Consider the following 9,350-nt stretch of genomic DNA (forward strand, 5'->3'; position numbering starts at 1 on the left):
TTCGTTTAATGCAAGGTTTCGCGTTCCACACAGACTCTGACAGCAGTGGCACCTGTGCATGTATTTCGGAGGCCAGAACGAACAATACTGTAGTGGTCGAGTATCACATTACATGTGCACTGCATAGAGATTGTTCTTGACAAGATGGCGGTGTCAGGCAATTCTTGGTTTCCATGCTCGTGAAAACAATGCCGGTGGCTCAAAGAAGGCGCAAATGATAATGATAAGCCTCAAATATGGCACATACGTACAGGTGCTCCCAGAATAATTCGGAACGCCGGACACGCAACTGCTCGTCGGCGTAGCACGCCGGCGAATAAAGACAGGCAATATGTGCGCATGCGCGGTCTCCCTAGAGAGCAAGTTTCGCTCCCTAGTGCATCCAGATTGGCGTTGTATTGCTTCAAAAGGGTAGCGCTAGGTGCTCTTTAGCACTGTGCAATGGGCGCTGGGCGGATGAATGTCTGTAGCACAGTATGCACCGTAATCCATAAATAAAGGCTTGTGGACTCCTTGCAGCGTATTCTCGCCATGATCAGCATCCCGTCTGGGAGAAAGCAATGCTTCGCGTGATTACGTGCGAAAGAGGTGGCTTGGCTACAACGGCATCGCTGACTTATTTTCATCCGTGTTAGCCTGTCCTGCGAAGTATTAGTTCTTGTTAAATTATCTGCCGATCCGTGTTACTACTAGCTTCGTAATACGAAGACAATTTCAACTATTACGAGACCGCTCCCTTAACAGGTGTGTCTGCCATAGTGGCAATAAAACAGTTTACAAAATGAAATAAGGCCGTAGGTTCTTCAAGGCCAATTTCACGCACAGGAAGTGACTTCATGCAAAGGGCACTCTAATAAACTCTTCACGACTCCAGTCATTTATTTGCGCACCACGTTACGTGGTTGGCATATATTGTGCGCCAATTAATCACGGAATATGGAATCTGAGCAATGATAAATAAATAAATCGGAATCTGAGAAAATGATAAACACGACCCACATGAAAAATGAAAAAAGACGTCCAAGCACACGAACATGCACACAAGAGCGCTTATGCTCCAACGCGCGTGCATGCGCAGACACAGCTTGTCACGGACACCCCCAGCCCAGCCCCACTTGACAAAACGTTAAGGGGCACCTAGGGCTACCGTTTTGGAGCAACGCAAAGCAAACTAGATGCACTAGGGAGCCACGCTTTCTCGCTAGGGAGACCGCGCACGCGCAGGCCATGGTACTACTTTTTCCACGGTCGCGCTCCGCCAGCGATCGGCCGCGTATGTGGCGTTCCGAATTATTCTGGGAGCGCCTGTACAATAGAGGATTCGCCCCGAATAAAATTTTGTGTGGAAAACAGCGTCGACAGCATCGGCAACTTCAATGTGAACAGCAACATCGCAGTAACAACGCCGCGTAGTTTACACAGTAGCTCACAGTACTCACCGACTCGAAGTACCCTATACAGGGCGTTTCACTTAACTTGAGCCAAACTTTAAAAGTAAGCAAATGGCCACGTAGCTCGGCAGAACAAAGGTAAGGTTGTTGGCCGTCGCTTGGAGATACTCAAATTATCAGATTATTTTTTGCGTGCCTCCTAATTAGATAATTCGTCTTATTTAATTATTCAACTTCTCAATTATTATAATAGGATGACAACTGTGCATGCGAAAATTGTAGAGTAACATGAAAAACTCCCGATACAGCTTTCTGTTGCTCAATATGGACTACATAAAAATGTATTTCTGAGCGCGAAAGATGCCTTCGAATACACGCAAAGTGCCTCGAGCGGCCTGTCGCGCGGTAATTTTGCGTGTAATCGCGGACTTCTTTCACGCTCGAAAAAAACACTTATATGTAGCACGTATTGAGCAACAGAAAGCAGTATCGGGAATTTCTCATGTTGCTTTACAATTTTCGCATAGACACTTTTAATCTAACTATAGTATTTCAGAAGTTGATTAATTAGTTAGGACTAATTACCTAATTAGTCGGAATGCAAAAATTATCTGAGTATCTCCAAGCAACGTCAAACAACATTACCTTGGTTCTGCACAACTATGTGTATGCGTGGCATTTGCATATTTTTAACGTTCGGCCCGAGTTAAGTGAAGTGCCCTGTATAGTAGATAGCGTAATCTCGTAGATAGCACTGCGAGATTTCGCTCGTGGCATGAGTTGTAGTACCAGTTTTGGCCTCAGAGCTTAATTTAAACCTGGTTCGGGACCTGCAATACGAGTCACAGAGTCTTTAAAGCATCCAGGCTTGAAGACAGCAACTGCTTCCTCACTGGAGCCTGAAATATTGAGTTAACCAAAGCTGAATTTAAATCAAATGATGTAAGGAGACTTCAAATTTGAAGGTGTTCTCAAATTTCACGCTGCAGTCACGTCGGAAATGTAGGTGCTTAGACTGTGTCCTACTGTATGATGGAAACAAAGAAATATGAGTATTTTATCGAGAACAAACTTACATAAACATGATGCACCGAGATTACCTGAATGAAACATATTTAAATTGTAAAATATCTATCCGCCACGAACAAAAAATATATAACACGTGATTAGCATAAACAACCGCGAATAAAAGGTTCTATAAAGCAGTTCTATGAGCAGCACGTTGGTGTGCTGTGCTGCTCAGCTCAGCCCCAGAAGATCAACTGTGGGCGGTCCAGCAGGCCGACGACGACGTCAGAGCCCAAGGGCTCGTGGCAGACGCCTAGGCAGGGTAAAGCCCACCCTATTAACTTGCCGGACAAAAATAAAGTTTTTACCTACCTACCTACCTTCACTGTGGCAGGATGTGGCTGTCGCAGTGAGTTCCGAGCCGAATGAATCGTTGAAGTGTATTGTCTTCTTTTTTTCGATGCGTGTAATACGCGCGTAAATATGGCAAACTTCAAAACAGCTATTATCGATAGATTCGGCTTTTAATGAGCAAGTCGCATCGCCTAGTTCGCAGCCAAGAAAAGGCAAATACAAACAAACTTGCTTACAGTGGACTACTGATTTGTGCACCTGCTCGGTTACTCATATTATTCGCAGCGGCCGTACGGCTTCCAGAGATACGGCCACTGTGAATAGATCTGCGTCGACGCACGGAACTAAGCCACAACTTCGGTGGCCAACACCCGGCGAAATGCCGGTTAGGCCTAACACCCAAGGCAGGCGCGGCGGTGGACGGCAAGTCGTCGCGGGAAGTTTTCCGTTTATCGGTGATCGGGCCACAGATCATTCATTCATTCATTCATTCATTCATTCATTCATTCATTCATTCATACATACATACATTCATTCATACATACATACATACATACATACATACATACATACATACATACATACATACATACATACATACATACATACATACATACATACATACATACATACATACATACATACATACATACATACATACATACATACATACATACATACATACATACATACATACATACATACATACATACATACATACATACATACATACAGAGGTCGGCGAACATCAACTTTTTAGAATACGAATCCAGCATCGAATAGCAAAACGCAAACGCATATATTTATTTCAGTATAATTAGGTACACCACCTGTACTGAGTAGCACAAAAAGGGACAAAGGACCAGTTTCAAACGCAAGCTCACACACCGTTATTTAAAAGAACTGTACGATTAGTCTCGACATTTTAGAGCCTGCTGGTTAACAAACTTTCCAAGAATGAATGGCTTCTGTATGAGTATCTTTCCGATAAATGGTTGCCGATAAAGATCAGAAGTTGTGGTAAAAAATGTTGCTTGAGGACTTATGTGCCGTAGGCACATGTTAGAGGGCTGTTTGCAAGAAAAACAACGCTGGTTGTAGCGTGAAAGATACATGAATGACTGACACATGAGCAGACTGCTAAAAACACTACATGACAGACTACAGGCAAAAATCACAGGTTGCCATATAAACTTCCGCCGCGAAACCCAAACAAAGCTTGTATTACCCATTTTTTTTTCTGCACTGCTTCGAAAACTATTGTCGTTCTTTCACCTCCGAAAACTCACGATGCCTTCTTTAGCAGAGCGAAAACTGTAGCCAGATGGTTGTGGCGAAATGGTTGGTTAATTTCGATTATTTGAGAAATACCGAAGAGTTAATTTTAGCATACCAGTACGAATAGTCAGTGTGCAATTTTCAATTCGTATGCGAAAGTTCGAGCATTCGCCCACCCCTAACATTATGTTCGAGTATTTGCCCACCCAAACAGGACCATGTAAAGACGACAGACACAGCGCTGAAAGTGTCTGTCGTCTTTACTCCGTCCTGTCTGCAGCGCTGTTCCACTACGTTCTAAGAATGCAGCAACCGGCTTAGTTCAGCACACTCTCGCACCTCTACTTAAACATGTCCGATAGAGGCAGGATATTGAAGCTTTGGTACAACAGTGGCTGAGAGCGAGTAAAACTGCTTAAAAGTCACTAGTGGGAGCGCTTGATCTTGAAGGCGCTGGAGGCCATCTAGGTGAGTGTTATAAGTGTTTACCTAGGACGATACGCAATACGAAAGGTGACTATAAATATAATAGTAGTAACAGCAAGCGTGTCTGAAAATAATTAAGAGTTTGAATGATTACATGAATATCAGAAAAAACGTTTTGTAGTAAATAAACATAAAAATATTGTTGCAGGAAGAAAGCAGGCCCACGAGTGTAGAAGAATGTATATTTACAAGCGAAGTATATGGCGTTCAGGCAACGGCCAGAGACTGCGTCTTCCTCTCGTTCGCGTCACCTTCTTTCCCTTCACCATAACATCACCCTCCCGGTGGGGTTAGCTCCGTACCGGTGCAGGTTATGGAGCGTCGTTTAATAGGGAGACATAGGGCTTGAGCCTGGCGACGTGAACAACCTAGCTGGTGACGTTGGGAGGCACTGAAGGCTGACCGACTGGGGCGATCTGATATGTCACGTCGGACAGTTGTCGTAAGATCTGGTATGGACCAGAATAACGGGAAAGTAGTTTTTCCGACAAGCCGACGTGACGTGAAGGCGTCCAGAGGAAGGACAAGGGAACCAGGTGAAAAATGGTAGTCTCGGTGCCGAAGGTCGTAGCGTCGTTTTTGAGAAGCTTGCGAGTCTGTGAGGCGATGACGGGCGACCTGTCGGGCCTGGACGGCTAAGGCAATAGCATCGCGAGCGTAACCAGTGCTGGGTGATTGTACTGTGGAAGGTAGCAACGTGTCGAAGGGAAAGGTGGGGTCGCGGCCATACAAAACGTAAAATGGGGAGAATCCGGCAGTATCCTGACAGGACGAGTTGTATGCGAAAGTGATGTACGGTAAAGCGACGTCCCAGTCGCGGTGATCGTCGGAAACGTACAGGGCCAGGTAGAAGCGGCGCGAGGTTTTTGGGTTGATCGGTTGTTTCGGACGATCCCATGTCTTGTGTCCGCTTTTCACTGTAAATAAATCCATTCTTTATCCGTAAGAATATATAAGAAAAAGAAGCAAAGGACCTAAAATAGACCCTTGAGGTACTCCTTATTTAGTACTATTGACATTCGAAGTGTTACCATCCATCTCGACAATTTTCGACGTCGATTCTATTTAACTTAGAATAAGACTCGAAGCTTGACCTCGTACTCCGTAAGACATGAGCTTAATAAGAATAATGGAATGATTATTAGTGTCAAAAGTTATTATTAGTTAATTCTTACTGTCAACGTCAACGAAAACTGAACAAGCTATAGAACCGTTATCTGTGGCTTGTTTAATCTTGTCAGTGAAACTAATAAGTGCTAGTTCTGTTGTCAACCCTGGTCGAGAGCCAAATTGTTGTGGAGATAGTAAGTCAGTTTTTTTTTTCAAATAGAGATTAGGCGCATGTGGAGAAGTTTTCTACTTTACTAAAGTATTGAAGAATAGAAATCAGACAGCAATTAATAAACCATTCGCGGTCACCTTTTTTGATAACGGGAGTTATTATCTTTCTGTTTTAGTTAACTTTGGAACGGGCCACTCTGAAACATTTCATTGATAATCTCAGCAAGAATTGAATATATATCATCGTTTACCAGTTTCATTCCTGAAGTATGAATGAAATATAATCATGGTCTTGTAGTTTTTAGTGATGATATGATATAATGAATTTCTGAGCTAGAAGTTTGGTATAAGACGATGAGTAGCACGAGAATATCAACGCGACAGCATATGTGGCCTTGAAAAAGACAAGTCCACTTGTCGAAACGTTGGCTCCTGATCTCACCTTGTTCTCGTGTTACTCATCGTCTTGAATTTCCATCTCCAGCATTCCCCTTGTTTTCCCCAAGTTTGGCATAAGTAAGAGAGTGTCGACAGCGCGATAAATGGCGAAATGATAACTGGAAGTGTGCTCTACTTCGCTGCTGGTGTAAATTTCCAGCAGCGGCGTCATCATGTTCACGATTACACCGCTGCCGAAAATGTACCCCATCAGCGAAGTAGAATACACTTGGTAACTGCAGTAATAGCCCTGCGTTTGTCTGGTCGAGCTCTGAGCCACCAGTTGGCTGGGCACCGACTGACGTTTGCACGCCCACTCACCCGCTATTCCCCGCAATCTGTCAGCGTATAGCGAAATATATCAGATGATATAACGTATCTCCTCTAGACTTTAGTGATCCTGTCATAGTGGAAGGTGCGGTTCCACAAAACGTGCTACATGCGCTGAAGCAGTGAGGTCATAGCGCGAGCGACAAGTACGTGAACCCCAGGAGACATGGCACGCGGCACGCAAACATCTTGGCCAGGGCATCGCCACGGTGGGCCACTAAGGACGGTGAAATCGCTGCTGGTGGCCATCAGTCCACCGATGCCGGTTCCATTTGGTGGGCAGTCGAACCTCGAACCAGCGGTGTCGCTTTGAGACTTCGAAAAGTGATCGCTGCATGACGCAGTTGCTCCAATGATCAAATTCCTTTTCCTCCTTTCTCACTATTTCTTTCCTTGTAACAATGAAATGTATTCCTTAACGTTCAACCAACTCGCCTTGTAACAAATTTTACTATCTTATTGTTTACTTTGCTGCGAAACATTGCTGTCATGTTTTGACGCATAGCCTAAAATAATTTACTACACGGCATACAGCACACGCGCTGTATATATGTATTATTAGTGCTATGAAATCATTGCTGGCAACAGAGTTCAGTCGTGGTTCTTGAACGAACGACAATTTCCGTAGGTATACTGAGTAATGGGAGGTTTCTTCTACATGAATGCATGTGAGGCTGAAAGTAAAAAAAAAAAACAATATTACAGGACCTTAATGGGGAAAAGGTCAATTGTATTGCGAAGGTAATTTTTCTAACAAATAGGTAACTAACTGCAACGTGTCAGTAGGATTACGTTATCCATGAATACGATTTTCTTTCATATTTATAATTTTGATATCCTGGCTATGGCGGAGATATTGCAGCCAATCTCTATGCCTACAAAATGCCGCCCATTTTTTTATGCGCAAACAGAAAGTCATAACCATTGCATCATCTACTGCTGTTGAAGCTGCAACAATTAAGTTCAGTCCTACAGTGCCTCTGTAATCTCTTCTTGATTACTTGATTACTCGTACGCGACGAAAATTGCGTATCTCTCCCGTCTTTTGCGGCTCTTTGGATTGACAAATCCCATTGTATGCTGGCTGCTTCTGTATTGGTCGATAATTGTGCGCTTTGGCCCTTTGAGAGCTCCAGGTAAGTAACCCCTTAGAGGCCTATAACTGATTTCTTCCACAAGCTTTATTTGTGTCGGCGGTGGTGGTGGTGTCACGCTTAAACCCTATCGAAAACCTGTCGAAAACTCGCGTCTCGTTCACTTGGAATATATCTAAATTGGCATGGAAGGGTACGAATGCACGGTTAACATGAATGATAGGTCATGACATCAATAACATCACACGCTCGTCAGTTAAGTCACGATTAACAATAATAAAATCACGTCTGGCTCATACTGGGGCCACACATTCCAGCTCCGCTGGTTTACCATGCATGTGTACGAGGTGCATGGGCGGCTCATCGTCGACGTGCCGATCCTAGCCTGAGAGCTTCCGAAGCCCAGGCGAAACATCGGCGAAGAGCCGCCGAGCCTGAGTTTAGGGCAAACGAAGCGTAACGCCTGCGACATTGTCGTCTTGCCACCAGACTTCGCTTGCCCCCCTTTTCTCCACAGGGGAAGGGCTCTGAATATTTTAGTTAATGGCTCTCGGCGTCGCAGTTAGCGAAAGTCCGGACTTTGCCTTAACATTGATCACATCATTTGTTACGTTGTGTTTTCTCATGTCAAAGCTACAACTGCACTGCTAGATTTCCATTTCTTGCCACCATGATCATCACTTTTTTGTTCCTTACACTTTCGTAACACGTAAGAGCGAGAGGTACGCGCTCGGCATTCGTTCTTACGCACAAAGAACTTTGAATCTGCACCATGGATTATAAAAACCGCTGACGACTTGAGCGGATGGTTGGACCGAACGTTCGCCACTGCGTGTATTCGCACTATCACCTTCGCTGTTAAGTAACGAAGGGCTGTTGGTGTCACGCATTTGGCACGTGTTACGGGTTGATGTCATTTATGAGCAGCTTTTAAAGGCATACACGAACACAAAATCTGAAAATTTTACGAAGATGCTGAAAATAAATCCTCAGTGTGTGATTACACCGAAAAGAAGTAGTCACTTAGCTCATTTTTTGAGCCGATGGCTTTTTTTTTTTTTGGCGCTTTTCTGAGCGCCCGCCTCACCGCCCGACCCGCGGGAGTTGGAAGGCGTGACGTCACGACACCCTCGTCGGATAGCCAGCCGGCCGGCCGCGGTCATTCGAAGCGCGCCGACGCCGCCATCGCGAGCATGGATTCGAGTTGTGGTGCCTCTACCAGCGATGAGTACACGTCTGAAGACGAGGACCACTCCAACTTGGCAAGAAATATTACCGCTTACGGTTACGAGCCTTCCGCGTCAAGCGACGAAGAATAGCAGGTGGCCGTGGAAGTGCCGGTCAGGTTTTCGCGAACCGTAGCGCGAAGATTTCGCTCTGCACCAGACACTTATGCAAGAATTATTGGTCATTTCCTGGTGTAAATTTTCGGCAGTGGCGTAATCGTGTTGCTGCCAAGGATTTACACCAGCAGCCAAGTAGAATACACTTGGTCACTGCAATATCAGTTGTTTGTCTCTCTTTGAGCTCTGCGCCACCAGGTGGCAGCCCCATACATGCCGCTCACGTTTATGGCTCCGCCCGAATGCCCCAACACCCGCGTTTACCCGATTACCGGACAAGCTAACGCTCTCTAATAGGCAGGTATCCAAAATTTACGCGCCCTCTCGTCTCTGGGAAACGTGTGCGA

This window comes from Dermacentor silvarum, chromosome 5, assembly GCF_013339745.2.
Source record: "Dermacentor silvarum isolate Dsil-2018 chromosome 5, BIME_Dsil_1.4, whole genome shotgun sequence".
In the NCBI taxonomy this organism is placed as follows: Eukaryota; Metazoa; Arthropoda; class Arachnida; order Ixodida; family Ixodidae; genus Dermacentor; species Dermacentor silvarum.